The sequence below is a fragment of the Puma concolor genome, chromosome B3 (assembly GCF_028749965.1).
Source record: "Puma concolor isolate L17-30 chromosome B3, mPumCon1.1.hap2, whole genome shotgun sequence".
In the NCBI taxonomy this organism is placed as follows: Eukaryota; Metazoa; Chordata; class Mammalia; order Carnivora; family Felidae; genus Puma; species Puma concolor.
In genome coordinates this window covers 9,027,994-9,053,591 of record NC_141672.1, presented here as the reverse complement: position 1 = coordinate 9,053,591, position 25,598 = coordinate 9,027,994, and the positions used below count along the sequence as shown (strand labels likewise).

The 25,598-nt window shown below is 42.3% G+C and overlaps 1 protein-coding gene across 5 annotated transcripts in view; it reads left to right on the top strand.

Annotated features, from left to right (window-relative positions):
* Positions 1–5,023: 5,023 nt before the first annotated feature.
* VRK1 (VRK serine/threonine kinase 1) overlaps positions 5,024–25,598 on the top strand; it is a 76,974-nt gene continuing 56,399 nt past the window's right edge. For all 5 annotated transcript variants that reach the window (XM_086708850.1, XM_086708849.1, XM_086708848.1 and 2 more), the window contains exon 1: positions 5,024–5,158. The gene's annotated coding sequence lies outside the window, so the exon portion shown is untranslated. The remainder of the gene's footprint in view (positions 5,159–25,598) is intronic.

Genomic DNA, 25,598 nt, shown 5'->3' with positions numbered 1-25,598 from the left:
TCTCCAAATTCCTTGAGGAATCTCACTGGTGGAGCCTCATTTACATGTAGAGTCCTCAGGGTGTTTGGGAAATGCAGGTTTTACATTTGCAGCCTCTGCAGTAGGAAGGGGGAGTGGAAGATGGTAGAAAAGTGAGCTGAGTGTCAGTAGATAATATCTGCCACTCATCTCAAGTAGGCAGAGAGCAACCTATCCACCAGCATCTCCGGCTGAGAGCATTTCACCAGCACGCTGCAAAACAATGCAGTCATTCTTGGAGGTGCACACATTAAATTTTATTGTACCATTAATCTCTCAAAACTCGGGGAAGACAAACAGCAATGGCATCTTGAAAACCAGCTCAGGGGATAGAAACACATGAAATGATGAACAGTTGGTGCACTGCATGGGGAGTGGTTAAACATTCCATCTTCTGAGTTGGTTGAAACCTTGGCTTACAGTCCAGCTGCATCACTTACTAGCTGTGTGACTTTGAGCCAGTTCCTTGCCTTCTGTGAGCTTTAGTTTCCTTGTCTCTGCAGTGGGGGAAAGGGTGTATAATACTAACCTAAAAGATTGTGAAGATTTCTTGAAGTTTTGTTTGTAAAGGATTAGCACAATTCCTGGAAAATGCTTAAAACAATGAAGGGAAGTTGTTGCCACCACCTCCATCATCACCACCACCACCATTGGCATCACCATCATCTTCATCATCATCATCTTCATCATTATCACCACCACCAGCATCTTCTTCATCATCATCACCATCATCATCTTCTTCATCATCTTCATCATTATCACCACCACCATCATCATCATCATCATCATCACCTTCATCATTATCACCACCATCATCTTCTTCTTCATCATCATCACCATCTTCTTCAACATCTTCATCATCATCACTATCATCATCATCTTCATCATCATCATCACCACCACCATCATCATCTTCATCATCATCACCATCATCTTCATCATCATCACCATCATCTTCATCATCTTCATCATCATCCTCACCATCTTCTTCATCATCTTCATCATCATCATCACCATCATCATCACCATCATCATCTTCATCATAATCAGCATCACCATCATCATCTTCACCATCATCATCACCATCATCTTCATCATCTTCATCATCACCATCATCTTCATCTTCATCACCATCACTATCATCATCATCACCATCATCTTCATCATCATCACCATCATCTTCATCTTCATCATCATTATCATCAATGTCATCATTTTCAAGATGAAGAAAAGAGGAAGGAGGAGACATTTTCCTAGGCCTTTAAAATTCCATCCACTTCTGACCTCAGAATAATCTATAATCATCAATCACTCTGTCATTACATCTAAAAGGACCTGTCTCTAGTATTTTGGGACTCACCAGATTAGTTCAGTAGAGTAACTAGATCAATGTCTGTCCCCTTGTCTATGAAGCCTGGCAGAGCAACTTGCTCTTCTTTCTGTATTCTCACTGCACAGAGTACCCCTGTGCCATCAGTCAGCCCTTACATTGTTACATCGTCCACTATGAGCTGCTGTAATTGATAGCAGGCTGAGTATGGAATCAAAGAGTTCTATTAGTCACCAGCAGTGACCTTGAACAAATCACTTCATTTCTCTGGGGCTTTGTCTCCTCACCTGGACACTGGGGATCATATTATTTACCTCTCAGGGTTAGTGGGGGTAATTTTCCCAGCACATAGTAAGTGCTCATAAAGATCATAGCTACTAGAATTTGTAGACATGTCTGGGTTCCCCACTAGATTATAAATTTAGTAAGGACACTGCCTGGCACATGGTAGATGCTCAAAAGTCCTTGCTAAAATGGAAACAATGGCTCTGGGCACCTGGGATGAAATAAGGCATCAAAACCAGGGGCAAGGTAGTCAGAAGACTGTTGTACACATTCTACTCTTCCCTACTCTCCCTCTTTCTTCCTCCCAGGAGGTAATATTTCCTTGGATTGTTGTTAGGTTGCCTACATTGAGTAATGACACCCTAGCAGCTTTGTTCTAGCTAGATCAAAGCCCTCTTAGACATTACCTTGTCTCCTTCCCAACAGCCTAAGAAGGCAGAGAACTGGTTGGTCCAGGGTGATTATTCCCATTCTGTGGATGAAAACAACAAGGACTAGGACTCATGAACTGACTGATGAGCAGAACCAGCGAGTGCTGGGCAGCCTGCCAGGGCAATGTTGCCTCTTGGTGATTATTATATTTGTTTGAACTTCACAGACCTTTTCCACCATGGTGTAGCCAATACCAACATTCTCTGTATTCCTCCAAGTGCCCTATTCTATTGTTACTGTGCCTTTGTGCTAGGGTTACCAGAGCTGGGGGGGGGGGGGCTCCTGGAAGTAAAAAAGGGCAATCTGGGGCCTGACTATCTGGCAAATCAATACTGATCCAATGCATAGATTTTTTGGCTGGTCTGCCCTTGCTAGAAAGTTGGAAAATTTTTATTCATTGAGCTGAACCCGCTCATGGGTCACCCTGCTTTATCTGTGATGTTCTTCTAGCCAGGAATCCCATTAGCTGACTATGATAGCCTCTTGTACTCTACTCCTGAACTGAAAATATTTCTTTATTAGAAGTTTCCTAATGTTCTGGGCCTATGCATAAAGGGGCAGTTAAAACAGTACTTAGTAGATTCAGGGGGCCTGGAATAAGTTAAACTCTTTGAGATATTTTTTTCCTCCTTAAGAATTGAAATAATGTACGTGAAAAAGCACAGTGCCTAATATGTGATAGAGGCTCCTTAAGCATTAATTAAACCAGAATCCCCAGAGTTCCCAGAGGTTAGCTTATTTATTCCCTGACTCAGAGTAAGTGCTCAGTAAACATTTGTTTGAACTGTAGGTGTTTTTGCATATATGGCAGGGCTATATTCATGGACCTTTCCTGTCTAGTTCAATTCTTTTTAAAATCTTTTTAAAAATATTTATTTATGTTTTGGGGAGAGCATAAGTGGGGGAGGAGGAGCAGACAGAGGGGGATAGAAGATCTGGAGTGGGACCTGTGCTGACAGGTGGACAGTAGCAAGCCCGATGTAGGGCTCAAACTCATGAACTGTGAAAACATGACCTGAGCTGAAGTCGGATGCTCAACAGACTGAGCCACCCAGGTGCCCTCTCTCTGCTTCAGTTCTTAAGTTTTAAAACCTGGCCATAGCAATTTCTCACTGGTCAACTTTCTACACATCCCTGATCTTTTTTTTTTTTAATTTTTATGTTTTATTTTATACTTGAGAGAGAGAGAGAGAGAGAGAGAGAGAAAGCACAAGCAGGGGAGGGGCAGAGAGACGGAGACAGAAACTGAAGCAGGCTCCAGACTCCAAGCTGTCAGCACAGAGCCTGACGCGGGGCTTGAACTCACGAACCACGAGATCATCACCTGAACCCAAGTCCGATGTTTAATTGGCTGAGCCACCCAGGCACCCCTGATCTTAATACCAAGCTATCAACTCATCAAATTCGTTGAGAGTCTCCTATGTCCCAGGGGTGTATTCCCATCTACAACATTTCACAGAGACATGCTGTCTCTGTGACGGCAGCATGGACTGGTCTCCTGCCATGCTCTCCATTGGTAGGACATCTCAGCATGTGTGGACGGTGTGGGAGGCTTGGCAACTGCCTTGGAACACAGCTACATTTAAGTAGCATTTAACAGTAAGCCACCCAACTGAGGGTGATGTAACCATGAGCTCAAGAATAAATATATTCCATTCTCACCTTGGAATCCTCCATGCACTGCTGCTGACTTAATTGTGCTTTAAGGCCAGCCGATTGTCAACCCAGTAGGGACAGTTCTTCCATACACATATAGTAAGGTTGGGGAAACACAGTCACCATGTGACAGTTAAATCCTGTTCCAAGTCCTCGTTGTGCACATGTGAGTGTGCGTGCCTGTGTGTGTGCAGAGTGTCTTTTTCTCAATGGATTCTGGACACGTTGTCTTGCTGGCGAATTCCACACCCATGAGACGTGTGAATCATGAGACCTCTTTGCTGACAAATGTTCATCGTGGTGTTATTATTTGCAGATCTGAGGCACAAAGGGAAGGAGCTATCTTTGCAAGTTGGAGGGGAGGGCCAGAGAGCAGTGACCTTCAGCTGAGGGACCCAGTTTACTGGAGGTGACCTTGCCAAGAAGAATCCAGGGGAATACCTATCTTCACCAACGACCCTCCTCACCAATACCCGTCTGCCTATGGCTTTGGTGATTTTGAGCTAGAACATTGTTTCAGTCGCAGTAAGCTTACAGCCCCAGGGGTGATGGAGGCTTAGACAATTTACTGTGAATACAAAGGAAACCATGGCCTAAGAGAATTATAGAGGAGACGCTACAGAGGTTGGGTAGACATTGAAGTAGGCTTTGAAAGATAGGATTTAGATGTATGACAATCAGTGGGCAGAATAATATTAATACTATCTACTATTTACTGAGCACCTACTGTGTGAAAAGCACTGTCTATGGATTATTTTATTTAATCCCGACAAACAGCTCGCAAGACTCACAGGGGTTATAACTTGCCTTAGGTCACAAATCTACAAAGTGAAAGAGCTAGGGTTTGCACTCCGGGCTGTTTGCTCTCAGACCCAGGCCAGAGTACACTGAACCACGCTGCCAGGGGACCAGTCTTCCTGGGTGGTGGCTCAGAAGGTGGCAGAAGGCAAGTGCCAGGAGGCAGAGGAGACCCACAGCTAACGGGACTACAGCGCTTCTTTTACATCCAACCCTTTGTCAACACACTTGTTTAATAAACAAGTTACTGCGAACAGTGCGAACAATATTTATTTCGGTTTCAACAACACCGAAGAGCACATCATCGGATCAGGACCGACTCGAACGCAGGAAACCACCCTTCCCGGAAGCCCAGGAGGGCAGAAGGACCCGGATCGCACAGTGCCTGGGAAAGACTTCATTTCCCAGCATGCAGCGGAAGGGCCGGCCCACAGCTCCCGGCATGCCTGGGGAGGCGGTGCGGGCCACCGCGGGCTCCGCCCTGCTCCGCGGCTGCCCCGCCTCTGCCGCTCGCCCCGAGCCAATGGGAAGGCTCCATACTGCAGGGTGTGACGGGGCCGGCGCCGCAGAGGAGTTGCAAGTCGGCGAAAGCGGCGGGAAGTTCGTACAGTGCAGAAGGCAACGCGTCTACGGCTCGGGGTAGGGAGGCCGCGGGCCGCGAGCGCCGGCGCCGAGTGGGGGGCCGCAGAGGGGCGGTCGGGGGCCGGGCCGGCGCGGGGCGGCCGGACAGCCGTGACCTCGGGCGGCGCCGCGCGGGCGTCCCTTCCTGCCTGCCTCCCTCAGGCCCAGCTGCCGCCGGGGTTTCCTGCACCTGCCAAGCCGGCACCCCAGGCCTAGCTGCACGTTCTCGCGCGGCCGGACGTGCCTCGCGTCCTGGGCGCTCCGGGCCCGGTGTCAGGGCCGGGGGTCGCGTGCTAGCAAGGACCGACGAGGTCCTTCTGGCATCGTGAAGTTCACATTCTGGAGAGGAAACACCGAATAAAAAGCAGACACTACAGTTTGCAGACCCTGAAAAGTTCCCTTGAAACGAGGACAGGCGATTGTAGTAGGCCAGAGTGATGGGGGTGAAGGAGGGCATCCAGAGGAGGTGACGTTTGACTTAGGAACTGAGAGTGGAAAAGGAGACTGCCCCCCCCCCCCCCCCAGGATAGCACTCCAGGCCCGGGAACCTTAGGGTGTGGGGCTGTCCCCTTACTAATCTGTCCGTGTCCGGGTGAGGCCCGGTAAAAGCTTGCCCTGGAGGGCATGGTGCAAGGCGGTGGACTCCCTGGGTCGTTTTGTAAGGGATTTTCGTATTCCTCTGACAGTTCCTTCTCTGTTCTCTGTCCCTGGGCGCCACAGTGACACCCTTTACTGATGCAACTTCATTCGAGGCAGCGAATAGTTTTTCCCAGCGCCGAAATAGTTTGTGGCTCTGGTCTCTAAACTCTTCGGTGATGTAGGTGATTCGAGGAACAGCTGCAGAGTCATTGGGTTGGGAGCCCGAGAGAGGGGGACGCTCGATTCCTGTTGAGACCATCCATGTTTCTAACTTCTTTTCTGTCGAGTCACTCGTTATTGTTTTTCTGCGTATCGACTCTTCCTTTCCCTCCCCCACCTCCCTTTCTTGGAACAATTTGGAAATACCACCCCAGTAGAGGTGGCAGTTTTTGGGAACTGTTTAAGAGCCTCATTAATGCTTTTTCTTTCCTCTCCCTCCCTCCCTTCTTCCTCTCCCTCCCTCCCTTCTTCCTCTCCCTCCTTCCCTGCTTCCTTCTCTGTCTCTTTCTTTCTAACTGGAATTGCCTATCTGTTGAGTCCGAATTCACAAGAGGGGGGAAAATGTCACCATTTATTTTTCGGAGATCAGAATCGAGACACCTTTTAATGACACGCTGAGCAGGTCTTTGGGGAGAATGTAGCCTACAATTTTGAAGCCATTTCAGAGGGAAGCAAGGGTTCTTTACACAATCATTTTAGATTATGCTGTTGAAAATGATATGTAGTAATTAGAATTAAATTTCTGGGTAGATAAGGTTATGTTCATTTACCCATAGAAGGGAATGTTACTTAAGTAGTCATTTAATAATAGCTTTCTCTGCTGAAACGATCCCAGATGGTATTCACTGTGCACCTACCTCAACATTGCTGATCTGATTGTGTTTTTATTGTTTAAAATTTTTTTTTAACATTTATTTATTTTTGAGACAGAGCATGAACGGGGGAGGGGCAGAGAGAGAGGGAGACACAGAATCAGAAGCAGGCTCCAGGCTCTGAGCCATCAGCCCAGAGCCCGACGCGGGGCTGGAACTCACGGACCGCGAGATGGTGACCTGAGCCGAAGTCGGACGCTCAACCGACTGAGCCACCCAGGCGCCCCCTGATTGTGTTTTTTAAACAGTAAAGCAACTTGAATTTAATAACAAAAAAAACTGGTATTAGGTATCACTGTAAATTTAGTACTAATATCGAGTACAGATGTTAGGTTTATAGCGTAATGGCTTCTTCTTATGTTTAGTACTGCAAAAATTATGAGAGGGTGTATGTTAAACAAATGCGGTAATGGAGTAGTGTGTCAAACATAGAATCTGGCATATAGTAAGCTAGTAAGTGCCCAGGAAGTGGTTCTATGGAAAGCTTAGGCTAAGTTTTGTTCCAGGATGCAAGTGTATATATAAGAAGAGCAGTGCATTCAAAATGTTGACAGACCCTAAAATTTGTTAAATATGTCCCCTTTTTTTTTTTTTTTGTAGTTGAGAACTAATGTGAGATAATGGTAAATATGTAAGTGAATGTCTTACATGTCTGGAAAAGAAAAAAATAAGATTCTTATTTTGACAACTATATATTTTTGCCTTGACGTTCTCCCAAATAAGATACAGTGTACAACGAATAGAATTTTGATTTGCAAGATAAAATTTTGAAAGGATTTTTGATTTGAAAAAGAAAACTTCCTGGAAATGAAGCAAAGCTTTAACATTTACCTTCTACCAAATGAAGGATGAGTCCTGAATTTATGCGGATGTGCAAATGCTGGTATCTCCATGGATCAGGCAGCCAACCTAAGGGAAATTAAGTGCTGCCTCTGTGTGTGTAGGCGAGGCTTTCATGAAGATTGGTCTTGATGGGTTATGAGAATGGGTTGGTAACTGAATAGGACTGGAGGACATTTTTCGGGCTGGTAGGCTATTTTCTGTGTTTGCCGAGGTTATTTTTCAGGGTGAACAGAAACGGACTCCTTTATTCACAGGATACTGTGCCTGACTTGTAGATGTCAGGAAGTGTGCTAGGTACAGTGTGTTCTTGCAGTTGTAGTGTTTGTAGATAAAATTTAGAAAAGATGGAATTTTTAATAAGGGCACAAGATTAATTTAGAAAGGTGATAGAATCCTGACAGAGCACCCGACAGAGTAGGTAGGATATGTTTGTAGTCTAGGATGCGTTTGGCCCCTTTGACCGAAATTCCTGAGAATATGTTCCTACTTGGCCTTGTAAGTGAAGAGGGCTGTGCTCTTTAATCTTTCCCCACTTTGGCTCCTGAATACCCTTAACTACCTGGCATTTTGAAGTTGCTGTTTTGGAGTCATTTCATGTGCTTTCCTAATTGCTCCTGCCCCGCCTCTCCCGGTGTTGTCTCACATCTCTGCCCTCAAACGACGCAGTCTGCTACTCTTGTCCTGGGTGACCTATGGGCAGCCCTTTCAGAAAGGAATGCTCTCTGGAGAGCCCAGAGAGGGCTTAGGTGTGCCCTTGCCTCCTACTAAGACTTCGATTTTTAATACTCATCAATAAATACTAATAGCAAGAAACTACCTTATAGTGGCATTCTCCAGTAGATTGACTAAGAATTTTATTAGCCACAGCATCTTGGTTAACTTGGAAAAACACAGTGTGAGTCATATTATTTCTTTAGTCTTCATGTAAATACCTGAATTTTGATGATTCTTTGCAATAACTGCTGTCTCTCTATGGGTTTCTGGCCCATTGGATGGGAACCAGTACTCTAGGATTTGAAAACTTGGATCCAGTACAAACTGACCGATACTTAGGATGAACATTAAACATGTACACACAGGAAGATGCTATTGTCAAAAAACTCATATACATTAAGAGGGATGTTGTAGTAGGTGGAGTCATATAATTGCACGGTTATTAGCTGGAGATTTAGGAGTGCTCTGTCATACACTTTTTAAACAAATAGCATACTTTATTGGAAGGACACATTTTCTTATGGACCTCACTATCCAGTTGGTCCCACGAGGGACTGAGGAACTGGAAAGTCATTAGGAACAAGGGCAGCACCCCTGTTCCCCACTCTTGGGGGTGTTCTGGTTCTTTCTGTGCATTTATTTCATGTCTTTGCAGACCGGCTGTCGTGCTGCTGTTTGCATGTGGATGCCTGGTCCACAGCTAACTCCTTGTTTCAAGAACCCAAAAGAGACTCCATTATCCATTTAATTGTCAGTTATACTTAAAATTTTTAAAAATCAGGAAGTTAGAAATCTTCTAGCCAAGATAACTACAGCTTTATTTCAGATTAATTGCTTTCTCCAGTTTTGCCAAGTAACAGCTGAACAAATGCCATTGTTTGATGATACTATGTATAAATGCACTGTGATCACATATCACAATACTGAGAGCTGGAAAGTGCTGTTAAACCTTTAGTTTCTATAAGCTATGTCTGGAATCCATAGAAACAGAAACTTATTGTTGGCATTATTGCATCTTTTCACTTCTTATTGCAGTTTACTATATAATAAGGCAACAGATATCAACAAAGAGATCATATCTAAGTATAAATTCTTTATTAGAGATAATAAGAAAAAGTCTTTGGGAATCCAGATAAACGTTTTAAAAACTAGTTTCTTAAAAACTAAGCTCAGGTTATAACATTTAAGAGGCTTAATCTTACTGGTTTTTCAGGCCTTCAGAGAACTTTTGTTTTAATTTTTTACAGTTTGTTTCTTTTGAGAGAAAGAGAGAGAGAGAGAGAGAGAGCATGCACATGAGTGAGTTGGGGACGGGCAGAGAGAGAGAGACTCCCAAGCAGGCTCTGCGGCATTGGTAGCGTGAAGCCTGATGCTGGGCTCGAACTCGAGAACTGTGAGGTCATGACCTGAGCCGAAGTCAGATGCCCAACAGACTGAGCCACCCACATGCCCCTGTTATTTTTATCTTAGGAGCACGAGCAGTGGAGAGGGGTAAGGGGAGAGAGATGCTCAGCACGGAGCCTGAGGTGGGGCTTAATCCCACAACCCAGGGATCATAACCTGAGCCAAACTGCTCAACCGACTGAGCCACCCAGGTACTCCTGTTTCGGCAGTTTCTTAAAGAGCTAAATGGATGCTTAACAGTTGTACTCTTGGGTATATATGAAAACGTATTCATACAAAGACCTGTACATGAATGTTTGTAACAGCCTTGTTTGTAATAGCCCCAGCCTGAAAACAACCCCATCCATCTTCAGTGGGTAAATATGGTTAAATAAAATGTGGTCTAGCCATATAATGGAACACCACTCATAATAAGGAGAAACAAGATTATCTGCATGTAACAATTTGGGTGGGGCTTATGGGCCTGGTACTGAGTGAAAAAAGCCAATCTCAAAGGTCTGTGTGAGGGTGTGAAGTTGTTTATATAGCATTCTTGAAATGATAAAATTGTAGAAATGGGGACCAGATCAGTGTCTGTGGGGTTAGGGCGGGGGCGGGGGTGGTGTAACTACAAAGGGGTAGGACAGAGGAGTTTCTATGTAGTGACCATTCTGTTTCCTGATGGTTGCACAAATCTTTACAAATGATAAGATGTTCTAGGACTGTGCGTACATGCGTAAAAAGGCTGTAAAAACTGAAATTTGAATAAGTAGCTTGATTACTAACATGGTATTGATGGTAAACCAATAATATGGCATTAACATGGTAAATTTCCTAGTTTTGATATAGTACTCTGCTTGTCTACCGTATGGGCTGGACCACATTTCATGTAACCATTAACCCAGTGAAGGACACGTGGATTGTTTCTAGTGTTTGTCTTTGACACACAAAGCTGCTAGGAACGTGCCTGTTCAGGTTTTCTTCTTTTCCTTGATTTGAGCATAGTTGACACACTTTCGTTTCAGGTGTATCAAGGTGTGTAGCTCCCATCTGCGGATACATCTCTGTTACATTATTGACTATATTCCTGACCCTGTGCCATTTATTCCTGTGACTTACTCTTTCCGTGGCCGGAAGCCTGTATTCACGTACAGGTTTTAGTGTGAATAGGAGTTTCTGTTCTTCTAGGATAAGTGCCCAGGAGTGTGAACGTTGGGTCATGTGGTAAGTGTATGTTTCCCTGAAGAAACTGCCAAGGGCCGGTTTTCCATCGCTGTTGTCACTGTGGGAGGTGCGGCTACGCCACCTTCCTGCCGGCGTTTGGCGTTGGCAGTAGTTCTTATGTTAGCCGCGACAGTAGGTGTGCAGGAGGTATCTCGTCATGGCTTCAGTTTGCAGCTCCCTGGTGGCGAGTGGTGAACATTCTTCTATCTTCTTTGGTGACTCGTCTGTTCCTACCTTTTGCCCATTTTGTGGCTGGATTGTGTATTTCCTTCTTGTTGAGTTCAGAGCGTCCTTTGTATATTCTGGATACAAGTGCTTTGCCAGATACGTGATTCGTAAACATATTCTCTCAGCCTGTGGCTTGTCTTTCTGTCTGTGACACTAGTGTCTTTGTGGCCCCAAGGTCTTTAATTTGAAGAAGTCCAACTTACTGACATATGGATTGTGTTTTTGGTGTCATGCATGTGTCAGAACTCTATCTACTCCTAGGTCAGAAGGATACTTATAATTTTATGCCTTACGTTTAGATCTGTGATCCATTTTGGGTTAATTTCGGCACAGGATATGAAGTTTAGGTCTTGTATCTTTTTCTTTTCCTTTTGCCTGTGGATTTCCAACTTTTCCAAAACCGTTTGTTGAAAAGACTACCCTTGCTCAGTTGAATCATATTTTAACTTCATAAAAAATCAATTGGCCACACTGTAAGTTGCATATCAAAATGAAGGTAGGAAGTGAGTGAGCAGTGAAGTGTGAAAATTAATATAGGTTTAGGAAAGTATGATATGGCTTGAGTCTTGAAAAAAGTATGTATGGGGCTCCTGGGTGGCTCAGTCGGTTAAGTGTCCGACTTTGGCTCAGGTCATGATCTCACGGTTTGTGGGCTCGAGCCCCATGTCGGGCTCTGTGCTGACAGCTCAGAGCCCGGAGCCTGCTTCGGATTCTGCGTCTCCCTCTCTCTCTGCCCCTCCCCTGCTTGTGCTCTGTCTCTCTCTGTCTCAAAAAAGAACAAAAACAAAACATTAAAAAATTAAAAAAAAAAGTATGTATAGATCTGAGAGGAAGTGGGCACATGTTTTAGAGAATGGCATAAGCAAAGGCAAGTCCTAGAAAATTAAGAACTGGCTGTTTTAGGGAGCAGGCGTGTGAAGGGGAGGAGGAGGATAAAGTAAGGCTAGTTGCTTCAGGAGTGTGGAAAGCTCTTGGCTAGATTATAGAGTTCATGAACAGTTTCATTTGCTGCTGCAGGTTCTTGAGCAGGAAAATTATATGATAGAAATGGCATTTGGAGAGGTTGTTGTAGGCCCTATGTAGCAGTGACAAGGTTTGCAGGATGAACAGGGTATAACCATGGCCCTAAACTTAGCGCTTCGTGTTACAGATGCCTACTGGAAAGCTCAAAAAATGGTGAAATGTCAGAATATTAAGTCCCTAGTATTTCCTAGAAGAATCATGGTAGATTTCAGACTTTTGCCGCTGTCTTCAGTGATGGGCACAGAGAACTCTGCCGGACTTCCAAACTCTTAATGCTACTTTTAGTACACTTTACATGTGGGACGAAGAGTAGTTTCTTTTCCTTTCTTTTCTTTTTTTAATGTTTGTTTATTTATTTTGAGAGAGAGAGTGGAGGGGGGAAGGCACAGAGAGAGGGAGAGAGAGAATCCCAAGCAGGCTCTGCATTGTCAGCATAGGGCCCAAAGCGGTGCTCGAACCCACAGACCGTGAGATCATGACGTGAGCGGAAATCAAGAGTCAGATATGTAACTGACCGAGCGACCCAGGCGCCCCAAGAGGAGTAGTTTCTGTTGACTCATTGTTGATGTTTCTTATCAAGCTTAACGGTCCAAGACATGAGCAACTGAAATGTGAATGCATAAGGAGTTAATAAATTGGTCCAATGAGGCAAGTTAATGGCATTGACTTTATCGTGGCACAGGAGAGACTCGGGTTTTTCGGTCAGTTGTCCTGATGCTTGTATGTGAAGAACTGTGCAGAGAAGGAGGGCCAGCTCTTGAAAATTACTGAGCACCAATGAGGAACAGTGATTCCCATTGCAGCATTAGGGGTTAGGCTTGGGCCAGAATCTGGAAGAACTTCCAGACAAGAAGAGCATTAGATGCTTCATGCAAGTGATCCAAACGATCTGTAAGGACGGAATAGGAACCTGCATGTGCTTTGGGAACATCTTGCTTTAGTCAGGGGAAGTGCCAGGGACGGGCCATGCGTCATAATTTATTAACTTGTGACCTAAATTACTCAGTTTTTGTCTTCTTAGCGCCCACTTCATTTCTTGATTTCTTTCTCTTAACAAATTCATACTCCCCCCCTCCCCCCCATCTGTGGGAATCTCTTGGTTTCTGCTTTCTTTTGGATATTTAAAAGATTATCGTGGCTACCGATTAGACTTATGTCATTTAAAAAATAATCACCTAACAAATAGAACTTCTTTCATGTCAGACAGACTGCTAAATATCAATGCATTTCTGCTTTCTTACTTAGAACATGGCAAAAGCATGCCATTCCATTTTTTAAAACAAGGAGGACTTCTTGAGCAAGGATTTTCTGCCTAAGAGATCACCATGACGTGTGTTAATCAAAGATTGGCAGCGTGAGAAGCTTTAGCCCAACTGTTTATTTGTCTTCAAAGTACCTTTCCTGTTTGATTGAATTTCTTTGGTCAGATTCTTTTCCACTAGTCTAGATCTTTTTCCCACTGAAATGTTGAGATTGACCAAGAATGTTTCATTTGTGATTGCAACCCTTCAGTATCATTACGGAGTGTTTTTTTTTTTTTTTTTTTTTTTTCCTTCTTCTTCTGCAGAAGAGCAGGCTCTTACAGTGCTATGCAAGCTGCCCATTTAAAACTATCATTGCTTGGCACCTATGCCCTAGTGACAGTTTGACCAACATGTGAGCAGGCACACTGCCATCCTGCCAGATGGGCGTGAGTGTAGGCAGCCAAGAAACCATGTATCTGCATCTAGTGTATTTGTTAAGGGCAGGATTCCCAGTCGGGGATGTTCAAACGTCTGTCCATCCTGAGCTTTCACGCCTATGGATAAAGGGATGTCATCATTAATTTCAGCTTCTGACTGAGATTCCATGGGTATATAAGAGCTTCTTGGCTCTTACAGAAGTAGGCAATTGGGGACAATCAGGATAATTGTTCTCTCCTTCATCACAGGCCTACTTCAGATAATCCTTTCCTCTTTCTTCTAGGCAGCTAGGTTTGCAGTGAGTACAGACCTGATCAGATATTGTCCCAATTCTAGAATATGTGCTTATCCATTTGTTTTGTGGAGTACAAAAGCTTTGAAAGCCGTTTAATGTTTGTACTTTGGACCACGATGTATGTAATAGAAGTCAGGTAGAGAGATCTGAGTTCAAATATGAACCGCTGTGTGACATTAGGGCAGCCTAATTTTGCCATCACATCAAGTTAAATAATACCTATCTCAGGGTGGCTGTGAGAATGAACTGTGAGATGTGGATCTGAATTACTCAGTATAGTGTCTGGCCCACAGTAAGTGCTCAGTAAACATTTATCATCATCACTGCCATCATTGTTGCTTTAATATGCTTGAGGGTATTTTTCTCTGGAGAATTATTGGAAACAGGACATCTTTTTTCAGCTCATCTCCCACCACTTTTGAAAGTCATGTATTGGGGGGCGCCTGGGTGGCTCAGTCGGTTAAGTGTCTGACTTCAGCTCAGGTCATGATCTCACAGTCTGTGAGTTTGAGCCCCCCTGTTGGACTCTGCTGACAGCTCAGAGCCTGGAGCCTGTTTCAGATTCTGTGTCTCCCTCTCTCTCTGACCCTCCCCCGTTCATGCTCTGTCTCTCTCTGTCTCAAAAATAAAATAAACGTTAAAACAAAAAAAGAAAGAAAGTCATGTATTGGATATTAGCATATTGTCTGGTCTATAATAGAATGCTTCCAGTGACTGGGAACTCACCACCGCCTGAGCAGGTGGGACTAGTGACATTTTAGAGGGGTCATTCTTGGTTGGGAGAGGGGGTTCTCTGAATTGTAGGATGTTCAGCAGCATCCCTGGCTATGAGGACAAAAATCATCCCAGGTTGAGAATCACTGCTCTAGAGACAGCCTATCCTGTTTTTAATAAAGTTTTGACTGTTAGCAAGTTTTTTCTTATATTGAATGGAAGTCGTCTTTATTATTTCTACTACCCCATTTTCTGTCTTTTGGAGACACTTAGAACAAGCTGAATCTCTCTTCTATATAATGTCCTCTGGAATACTCAAAGATGGTCCTCAGTCTTCTTGACTTCATTAGCTATTCCTTATAAGGCATGATTTCATGTCCTTTTACCATATTGGTGGCTTTCCTTTGATTTAATTCCATTTTCAAGCTGTAGTGTTTAGGATTGAATTAGGATTGTAGTGCTTTGGATATAGCATTTTTCTTCCATAAGTATAGGGAAGAATAGTGCCTTTCTTCTTCTACATACTGTATTCTTATTATCAGCTCTAATAGCTTTGCTGATTACATCATACACTACTGTATCTAAGCTTGTTGTGTCTAAGTTTTATCTTTTTCAAACTCAGGCATTAGTTTTGCGGTCCAACATGGGAGCTTGGGCTTATCCTGTTAAATTTCTTTTCATGGGATTTAGCTAACTGCAGTCTTAATTTGTGGTTGACTCTGACCTTTCCGTTAGAACAAGTAGGTGATGATGCCATCAACTGAGATTGAAGATACAGGAGAAATGGCTGTGTGTGTGCATGTGTGTGTGCATGTGTGCAAATGCAGATTGAAAAGAGGATTGAAGATGGAAGCCCGGGGAACCCCAACATTAAGAGGCATCTGGGAGATGGGAAGGAAAAAAGGAGACCAAGGGAGGGGTGGGCAGAAGGCAGGATGGAAATGAGAGGAGAGTCTTGGAAGCTGGAGTGACTGTGAGAAGTACTGAGGTAGATCCTTGGACGTGAACTGAGTAGGACACGGTCTGCTTTCCCTGCTCATGTGTGTTTGCCCCATCATTTTACTGTTCAGTTAATGGGACTACCTGGTCACTTATGCCTGAAAAACGGTGTCATCTTTCATGTGTCCTTCACATTTTTGTGTCTATTTGAGTTACCAACTTCTACTAATTAAAAAAAAAAAAGTTGTTTTTTTTCTGAAGTATAATACACATACTGAAAAAGAGCACAAATATTAAGGATCTAGCTCATTGATTTTTTTTTTTTTTTTAACAAAGTGAACACACTAAAATTACCATCACCAAGAGCAAGACAGTCGCTCTTCCAGCGTTCTAGATGCCCCTCTTGTGCCCCTTTCCAGTAATTACTCCCACCCAGGGTAACCACTATTCTGACTTCTATAACTATAGCTTAGTTTTGCCTGGTAAATGAAATTATACCCTATATATTATGCCTTATACATTAGTCCTTTTTACCAAGCTTTCTAAATTTAGCACTGTGTCTGAGGTTCATCAAGATTGTTGCATATAGTTTGTTTTTTTAATAGGTCTGTTGTTCTGCTTATCTGTTACTGCGTAACACATTAGTTTTGGTTATTAATTACTGTATAACACACTACTCCAGCCTTAGTGGGGTAAAACAGCAACCATTTTATTGGCTCATGGGTTTTGTGGGTTAGGAATTTGGTGGGCATAGCTTGTCCCTGTTCTACAGTGGCTGGGGTTTAGAATCATTTAGAGGATCCTTCACTCACATATATGGTGCCTCGACTGGGATGTCTTAAAGACAATCATCTGGGATTATGGACCACAGCAGGGGACCTAAGTGTAGGATTCTCCACTAGGTCTTGGGTTTTCACAGCATGTTGGCTGGGTTCCCAGAAGATGCTTCCAGAGAATGACTTATCCTTGAAAGTCACATAATGTCACTTCTGCTATACTGTTGGTTGAAATAGATACGAGCCTGCCTGAATTCAAGAGTAGGGAACATTGACCTCACGTCTTTCTGGAGAGGTGTCAAAATTTGTGACCATTTCTAAAAACCATCACAAATTGTATACCACAATTTTATTGTAAATGGATTTGAGTAGTGTCTACTTGGGAGCAGTTACGACTAATGCTGTTGTAATCATTCTTGTTCATATCTTTTGGTTCACATATATATTCATTTTAGTTGAGCATACATATGAGAGCAGAATTGTTGGTCAGAGTGTGTGTGTCGGCAGCTTTGATAGATAGATGGTGCCAGTTTTCCAAAGTGGTTGTACCATTTTATACCCTCAGCTAACAAGGTGTGTGAGATCTAGTTGCTCTGCAGTCTTGCCTCTACTTGGACTGTCAGTTAAACATTTAGAATTTTGAGGGGGCACCTGGATGGCTTAGTTGGTTGAGTGTCCAACTTTGGCTCAGGTCATGATCTCACGGCTCATGAGTGTGAGCCCTGCATCGGGCTCTGTGCTGACGGCTTAGAGCCTGGAGTCTGCTTCATATTCTGTGTCTCCCTCTCTTTGCCGCTCCCCTGCTTGCACGCTGTCTCTCTTTCTCAAACGTAAATGACCATTAAAAAAAAAAAATTAAAAGAAAAAACCATTTGGAATTTTCTTTAACCATTCTGTGGTTGTGTACAAGTTATCAGTGTGATTTTAATTGGCATTTCCTTGATAAATGATTTAAACATCTTTTCATACACTTGTTACTTATTTGATTATCCCATGTAGCAGAGTGCCTGTTCAAGTCTTTTGCCCATTTTTGACAAATTGGGTTGTTTTCTTCTTATTGGAATATTGGAGTCTGTATATATTCTGGATATGAATCCTGTGTGCAGTATATGAATTGTAAAAATCTCTTCTTGTCCTGTGACTTGCCGTTTCACTCTTGTAATGTGTCTTTTGATGAACTGAAATTCTAAATTTTAATTACATCTTACCAATATTTTCATTTATGATTAGTGTCTTTTGTGACCTGTTTAAGAAGCTTTTGCTACTCCACGGTCATGAAGATTGTTTTTTATGTTGTCTTCTACTGGCTTTATTATTTTACCTTTCATATTTAGGTCTGAGTCTCCAGGAATTGATTTTTGTGTGCTGTGAGGTAGAGAGGTCAAGATTCTGCTTCTGTATATGGTTATCCATACGGAATACGGGATATGGTTATCCATATCCACCCCCATATATGGTTATCCATACAAGTAGTAGAGGATAGCATTGGGTGAGGTGAACACAAGCTGGGAGTTAGGGTTCCTGTATATCCAGCCTTAACCTATTTTTCATGAACCTTCTGAACTTGGGCTTGTTATTAAACCCTCTGGCCTCAGCTTCATCTGTAAAAGGAAGGACTTGAATGAACTGTGTTTTGATTTTCAGTCTGACTGTGGTTTGTTAGATCATTCTATCTAGTGTTACAGTTTTATTTAGGCTTGTTAGACTCTTCTTAGATCTGGATTCTAAAGTAGTCATTATATGTCTCAGCTTTATGCTCTCACCAGTTATGATGAGCATGCTATTTAGATCTTCATCTAAGCTACTGATGAAAGGTAGATTTTTTTTTTTTTTATCACATTGGCAAGTCACTGCCCCAACTTGGTCTTCTGATCTTCTTGGTATGCTTTGTCCCCTGCCAGGAACTCATTATTGTTTTAGTAAGCCATGGTTCAGGACACCAGTTCCATTTTTGAAAGCCATTTGCATATATTATTCCTTGCGTTTGTCCCTTACTGCGGTTGCCTACTTGAACTTCTGAGTCACAGATACAGTGTAGAGTTTCATGAATCAGCAGAAGTTGTTCATGACCAGTGAGTTCTAATCTCGACAGAGTCTCCTCCCATCTTGCAGATGTGCTCCAGGAAAGTGGTATACCTTTGAATATCAGGTTTACGCACCTATAATTGTGCCCTAAGTAGAGTCGTCAGGAACCACCCAGATGACATAACAGGAAATCTGTCGTTTGCTGGTTCCTTTGTGTTCTTAGAGGCCTGCTTTAGGGTGACCTCTAGCCTTCTTTCAGAAGGTATAGTTTTGTTTCCACGGAACACTGTAACTCTCGTATAGCTATTCCTTCCTTTATTATCCTTGATCCCACATTTTTCTTCTCACTGACATTTTTTTTTATTAACTTTTTTTTGAGTTTATTTATTTATTTCGAGAGAGACAGAGAGCGTGCGTGCACGTGCATGCTCTCAGGGGAGGAGCAGAGAGAGGGGGAGAGAATCCCAAGCAGTCTCTGCCGCCAGTGCAGAGCCCGATGCTGGGCTCGAACTCACGAACCGCGAGATCACGACCTGAGCCGAAATCAAGAGTCGGACGCTTAACCTCCCCCTTGTGGTTAACTTTTTAAGACGCCTTTATTGAGATCTGGTTCAAATATCGGATTCACTCATTTCAGGAGCATTGTTCAGTGGTTTTTAGCATCTCCACAGGATTGCAGCTGTCACCATAATCTGACTGTACAATGTTTTCATCGGCCTTAAAGCAAACCTCCCGCCCATGAGCAGTCGCTGTCTTTTCTCTCTTCACCCCCCACAGCCCTAAGAAACCTCTAGTCTGCTTTTGTCTCTATAAATTGACGTATTCTGGAAATCTTACACAATGGGGATTGTAAAATATGGGCTCTTTTGTAACAGGCTTCTTTCACCTGGTACGGTGTGTTCGAGGTCCATCCATGTTGTAGCAGGCATCGGTGTTTTCTTTCTTCCTGTTGCTGAATGATATCCTGTTGTATGGATAGCCCACATTTGTGTATCCATTCATCTGTCGAAGGACATCGGAGTTGTTTCCATTTTTTGACTATTGTGAATACTGCTGTGAACATTTATGTACGAGTTTTTGTGTGAACGTATGCTTTTATTGCTCTTAAGTATGTACCTATGAGTAGAATTGCTGTGTCGTAAGGTAACTTGACGTTTAACTTTTTGAAGAACTGCCCAATTATTTTCCAGAGTTGGATGCGCCATTTTACATTTTCACTAGCGTTGGATGAGAGTTCACAGTCTCCAGATCCTCACCAGTACTCGCTGTTGTTTTTTTTTGTTTGTTTGTCCCTTAGGGACTGTGAAGTGGTGTCGCATTGTACTTTTGATTTTTATTTCCCTAATGACTAATGAGGTCAAGCACTTTCTTGTGCTGTTGGCCATTTCTCCATCGGTTTTGGTGAAAGGTCTTCCTAAATCCTTTGCCCATTTTTAAATTGGGTTGTCTTTTTATTATTTAGAGTTCATTAGCCTCTTAACGTTCAGTTTCATTTATTTTCAAGCAGAAACATTTTTGGCCCTGGTCTTCTCTCCTTTGTTTTTCTTTCATTTTTGTTTGGGGACCATTCATCCTTTCTTGTAGTTAGGCGAAGGGGTTAAGAGGGTTTTCAGGCCTTTTGCGTTCTCTTGGCAACAGCTTCCCTTGGCAACCTACGTATGGAATACCTTAGGCTGGAAAATGCACATCTCCTGATCATTGGAATAGATCCTTTATAGTTCATACTGGTTCTAAAATGAGGCAGGCTTCTTTCCCTAGAAATCAGTAGGTAAAACACCTGCCTGAGATTTTAATCCCAGTCATTTTACAGGTGAGGAAAAAAGACCTGGATAAGTTGGAGCATGTCCACGTTCACAGCAGGTAGACCTGGTTCATGGCTTTAAATCAGCCCGTTCTAAGAAAAATCTGTTGGTTTCTCATCAAGTGACAGATTCATGTTAGACCTGGGATACCAGGGTTAGACAGGGTCGCTAAGTTCCAGATTCTCACAAAATATGTCAAAAGAGAGTGACATATATGCAATTAATGGTAATATAGTGTCACAGTGCTGTGAAATGTGGGCAAAGTTGTAGAGTCTAGTGCTGTTAACACCACTCAGTGTTGAAACTTTCACTTGACTTTCCTTTGCATTGTAGGCAAAATTAGATTTCGGAGTAGTTGATTTTGTCTAGACCATTTTAGTAAGGAATGGTAACACTGCCGTCATTCACATGCTGAGATTGCAGAAGAAACTAACTTCAGAATGTTTGGGGTTTTATACGGCACCTGAAGATAGTCTCATCAAGTACACGGTTTTTATATGTAATTATTAACTATTTTTTCAAATATCCTGCAGTGGCTTATTGTATCATTTTCCCCTAAATTTGTATCAATATTTTACACTAGAAAAGACAGCTAAAACCTTCTTTATGGAGATCTTTACATCAGTGACTTATTTCTTTTTTTGTCCTTTTGGTCTTTGGAAGTCATTCTTTTTATTCGACAGTTAGGCTGTGTATTTATAGTAACATGTGAATATATTTCTGTTTTATCTTTAATGCTGTTTTTTAAAAATGTTTATTTATTTTGAGAGACAGAGCTTGTGTGAGCGCGTGTGTTCACGCGAGTGATGGAGGGACAGAGAGAGAGGGAGACGGAGAATCCCACACAGGCTCCATGAGTATCAGTGCAGAGCCTGACATGGGGACCTGAGTCGAAATCAAGAGTCAGATGCGTAACCAACTGAGCCACCCAGGTGTCCCTTTAATACTGTTTTAATGGCATTTGTGATAGTATTATATTGCAGTATTAAAACAAATATTTTACCACCTTAAGACTTCTTGTTTCACAAATGATTGGTTATGCAGTATGTGCTCTCTTTTAATGCTTGTAGTAAATAACAAAAAGGCATTTATTTTTGCAGAAACTGTATTTTCCATACATGTCTTTTGAATCTTGGTCCTGCTAACTTAACTGGTTACGAAAGCCATGGACAAATGGTTCAACTTCTCTTATTCCTGGTTGTGTTATATGAAGTCAATATGATGCCACCTAGGTTTTATGGTTATTCTTAGAGTTAGAGATAATGTGTTTAAATTAGCCAACATAGAGCCTGCCATATAGGTGCTTAATAGTGAGGGTAGCTGTTGTTATATGTTAGTTCATTCATGTGTAAGAGCTGTTACTAATGCTTGATTTATTCTTCCTGGTATGGATTCAGTCGCATACATTTGTACTCATTTAGGATTATTTGGGCAAAAATAAGTGATTACATTCATGTTAAGAAGTTCATGTCAATATTTGCTTTCATTTAATAGTCTTTCAGACTGTATTGCTCTTTAAAGACTGACCCAGTCTTTACAGCAAAACGTAAAGGTACGGTCTTGTCTGCAGAGGTGGGCATTCAGAGTTCCTTTTCTTCATAGTCCACTGCTGTGTTTTTAACATGAGGCGATTGCTTGGGTGGATCCTTCTGTTAAAGGAAAGGAGCGCAGGTGGATTCCAAAGTAACAACACTGGAAAGAGCTACTTGGTATTTTATCTAATACAAGCTCTTTTATTATTTATGAAGAATTCTTTAAAAATGTTTTAACTGAAAAATAACATGCACACAATAAGAAATCTAGACAACATAAGAGGATAAAGGATGGAAACTAAACCTCCTATCACAAAGGTAACTTTTGCTACTAATTGATTGTATACTGTACCAGTGATATGCTATATATACACATGGTACTTTGTTGCACAACTCCCCGGGGGTGCTAATCATATTTATTCAAGCATACGTAGCATACGTTTTTCACTTAACTATATTTTGGAGACTGTTCCATAGTGATGTATATGGGTTTATCTCTTTTTTTAAATTGCATGTGACTTCATTCTATGGATATGCTGTCATTACATCCCTTCTGATAAGTTCCCTTCTGATGTAAATTAGGCATGTCTCTAGTCTTTTGTTATTGTATTTTGTGGCAGTGAATATCCATGTACAAGTCAACCTTAAAACAAGTTATTCTACTAGCAAAAATGGATTCATTCAGGAATTACGGCATTGTAATTTGGGACAAGCGAACTGTGGCAAAACCAGAGGCTAGTCCAACAAACAAAGGAGAGGAACGTTATTTTACGAAGAAAGAGGAAGTTGGGAGAGATTGTTTGAGAAAGTCCGTTGGAGAGAAGCAAGAGTTGAGGGTGATGAGGTTTATCACCGACTGAGCTGCAGGGGTGATCTATTTCTTGTGGGAGATGCAGTGTATTTCTTTCCCTCTTGGAGCCTGTAATTGATGATCCTTTTCTGTTGGCCCTTCTTCTGCCGGGTCTGTCATTGACACCTGTTCCTGTGATTGATGTTGGGTGGTATGGCTCCTCCTTCTGTCCCCCTACTCCACTTTAGTGAGGTTTTCTCTCGGTTGATTGTCACCTACATTTGACAGGATGTGAGTATACCTGTAGGACAAATTGCTAGAAGTGGACTTACTCAGCCGTAGGGCGTGTGCCTTTACAATTTTGGTAGCTAATGCTAAACTGATGGGCCTTTTTTTTTTCGTATTCCTACCAACCCAGTGCATTTTCTAACTCTTTGAGTTTGGATAATCTGATAGCTTAAAAATGCGATTTTCATTATACATAAAGTGTCACTGTAATTTTACTTTGTATTTTGTTGATAAATGAAGCTGGGCCTATATGCTGTGATCTGCAGGATGTAGTGTCAGTGAAAGAAATCATGGCGAAGAACAGGGTATATAATCTTTTACCTATTAACCTCAGAAGCCAGTGATGTAGATAAATGTATTTTATTTGTTTACAAGAGAAAAAAGGAGGGGAAAACTAAAAACTAACAAAAGCAACCACACAGAGGGAAAGGCGTGGAAGGGGCAGAGATGGAAGGTAGACTTCTGAGCACGCCCCGTGTGGTTTGGTTTTGGGGTGCGGATGTTTTACAAAACCGTGAACACTCAGAAGAGAAGAAATGTGTGTCAGTTAAACACTCAGGTTAGTGTCTGGAACTAAGAATTTTAACACACGAGAATAGAGACAAACAAAGTCAAAGAAGTTAAGCAAAAAACCATGTAATTCCCAAATGTGGACAGGAAATATCAGTATAAACCTGTGATGCGTTTTCTCTGTCAAAAGAATTCTAGCTTTGTTCACTCAGAGGACCTGGAAATAATGACAACCAGGGGCCAGTCAATATTCTAGAGCTCAGATTTTGGTTCCTGATCCATTCCCACTGAAAGGAGACAGGCTCTCTGCAGAAGTGATTGATTTTAGGTTTGGGGCAAGAAAATTTGCATGAGGACCCCGGAGCATCTTGTGTTAGAAAGCAGGGAAAATATCCCAGACTGTTGGGGTTGTTTCAGAAGGGCACACAACTCGAAGGGCTTCCAGGGTTTAGCACGGGGTTTAGCACAGGCCCCGGCTTCAGAAGCTGGCCTGACGTTCACAGGCCATGTTGTTCTCCAGTTAAATGTGAGCAGTTTTACAGAATACCTCAGACGGGGTTTCATGCAGGTTATGATAAAACGGAACCAAGCACAAAGCCAAGGTCTCTGTGCCATCCACAAAATACTAACCAGAAGGAGTGATGGCCACTTATTCACCAGTTACAGCCTCATCTTCATTCTAAGCCTCCTCTCCCTGAGATAAGATTTATTGAAATACCCATGCATAGAATGACGTCCAGTTTAGGGAAACTCCTGCTTCCTGAGACCCTCCCCCAAATTACCCAATCAAAGCCGAAATCCCATAGTAGATTGTTTTTAACATTCTTAGAGACACCCTAGTGCTCCGTGTGGAATGTGCTCTCCTGGCTGGTTTAACTGTAGATGTGTTTCTGGGGTTCTTTCACTGAGGGGCACTGACACCAGATGGTAGAACAATTTGTGCAACAACAGTAACAAAAAATACAGGAAACACATTCAGTGATACTGAAGGGCCCCAATCAGCAAAATTCACAAAATGGGAAATTTTACAAGACAAACGACTAGGGAAGTAAAAGAGAGAGGTGGCATTTGTCCTTTAAAAGATTCAAAGACACACCAGCCAGAGGCAGCAGCTAAAAAATCAGCTGTAAGGTGATATTTCTTTTTTTTTTTTTTTTTAATGTTTGTTTATTTTGAGAGAGAGTGTGAGCAGGGGAGGGGCAGAGAGAGAGAGGGAAAGAGAGAATCCCAAGCAGGCTCCGTGCTGACAGCACGGAGCCCGATGTGAGGCTCGAACTCACAAACCCCAAGATCATGACCTGAGCAGAAACCGAGTCAGGCGCTTAACTGACTGAGCCACCCAGGCACCCCATAAGGAGATATTTCTCAAGACAGTTGGGGAGTTTTGAACAGTTCTTACTAGAAGATATTAAGGGATGGTTATTAATTTTGTTAGATGTGATGATGGTATTTAAGTGACTGTATTTTTAAAAGTACCTGTTAGAAGAATTTGCACATGAAATGATCTGATGTGTGGGGTTTGCTTTAAAACCGTCTAGAGGGGCGAGTGGATGGGGGATACAGAAGAAGCAGGTTGGCTGTGTGTTGATAATTGTTGAACAGAGTGACATGGACGTGGGAGTTCATTATACCACTTTTCTACTTTGTACATATCTGGAAATTTCCCTAATATAAGAAGAGTGTTTCTGAAAGCCTTTTGTCTTTCTTTCCTGTGAATTTCTGTCTCCAGAAATTCGCAATGTGTCCATTTTTCTGTTGGGCTTTTGTGTTTTTTTTTTGTTTTTTTTTTTTTCTTAGAAAGGAATCTTTAAATACTAAGAAAATTAGCCTCTTGTCATGTTTTGTAGATGGTTTTCATTTGTCTTTTGGGTTTGTTTATGTTCTCTTTAACCTGTGGAGAGTTTTAAATTTTGTCAAATGTATCAGTTTTCTTTATGGCTTGACTTTTCTTTTGTTGTCTAGGAAAACCTGGTCTCCGAGCTTTAAAAAGAATTTTTCTCTTATGTTTCCATGAAGAATTTTTTTAATGACTGTAGTACACTTCTGCTATACTTCGGTCATCCTAAATTCCTTTCGGTGTATTTAGAGATTTTTCTCCCCTTGAGCCCTGCCGCAAGAATACATAAGGAAGAATGTTGTTCAGTTGCTAGCCTGTGTAGATTTAAACCTGAACACGCAG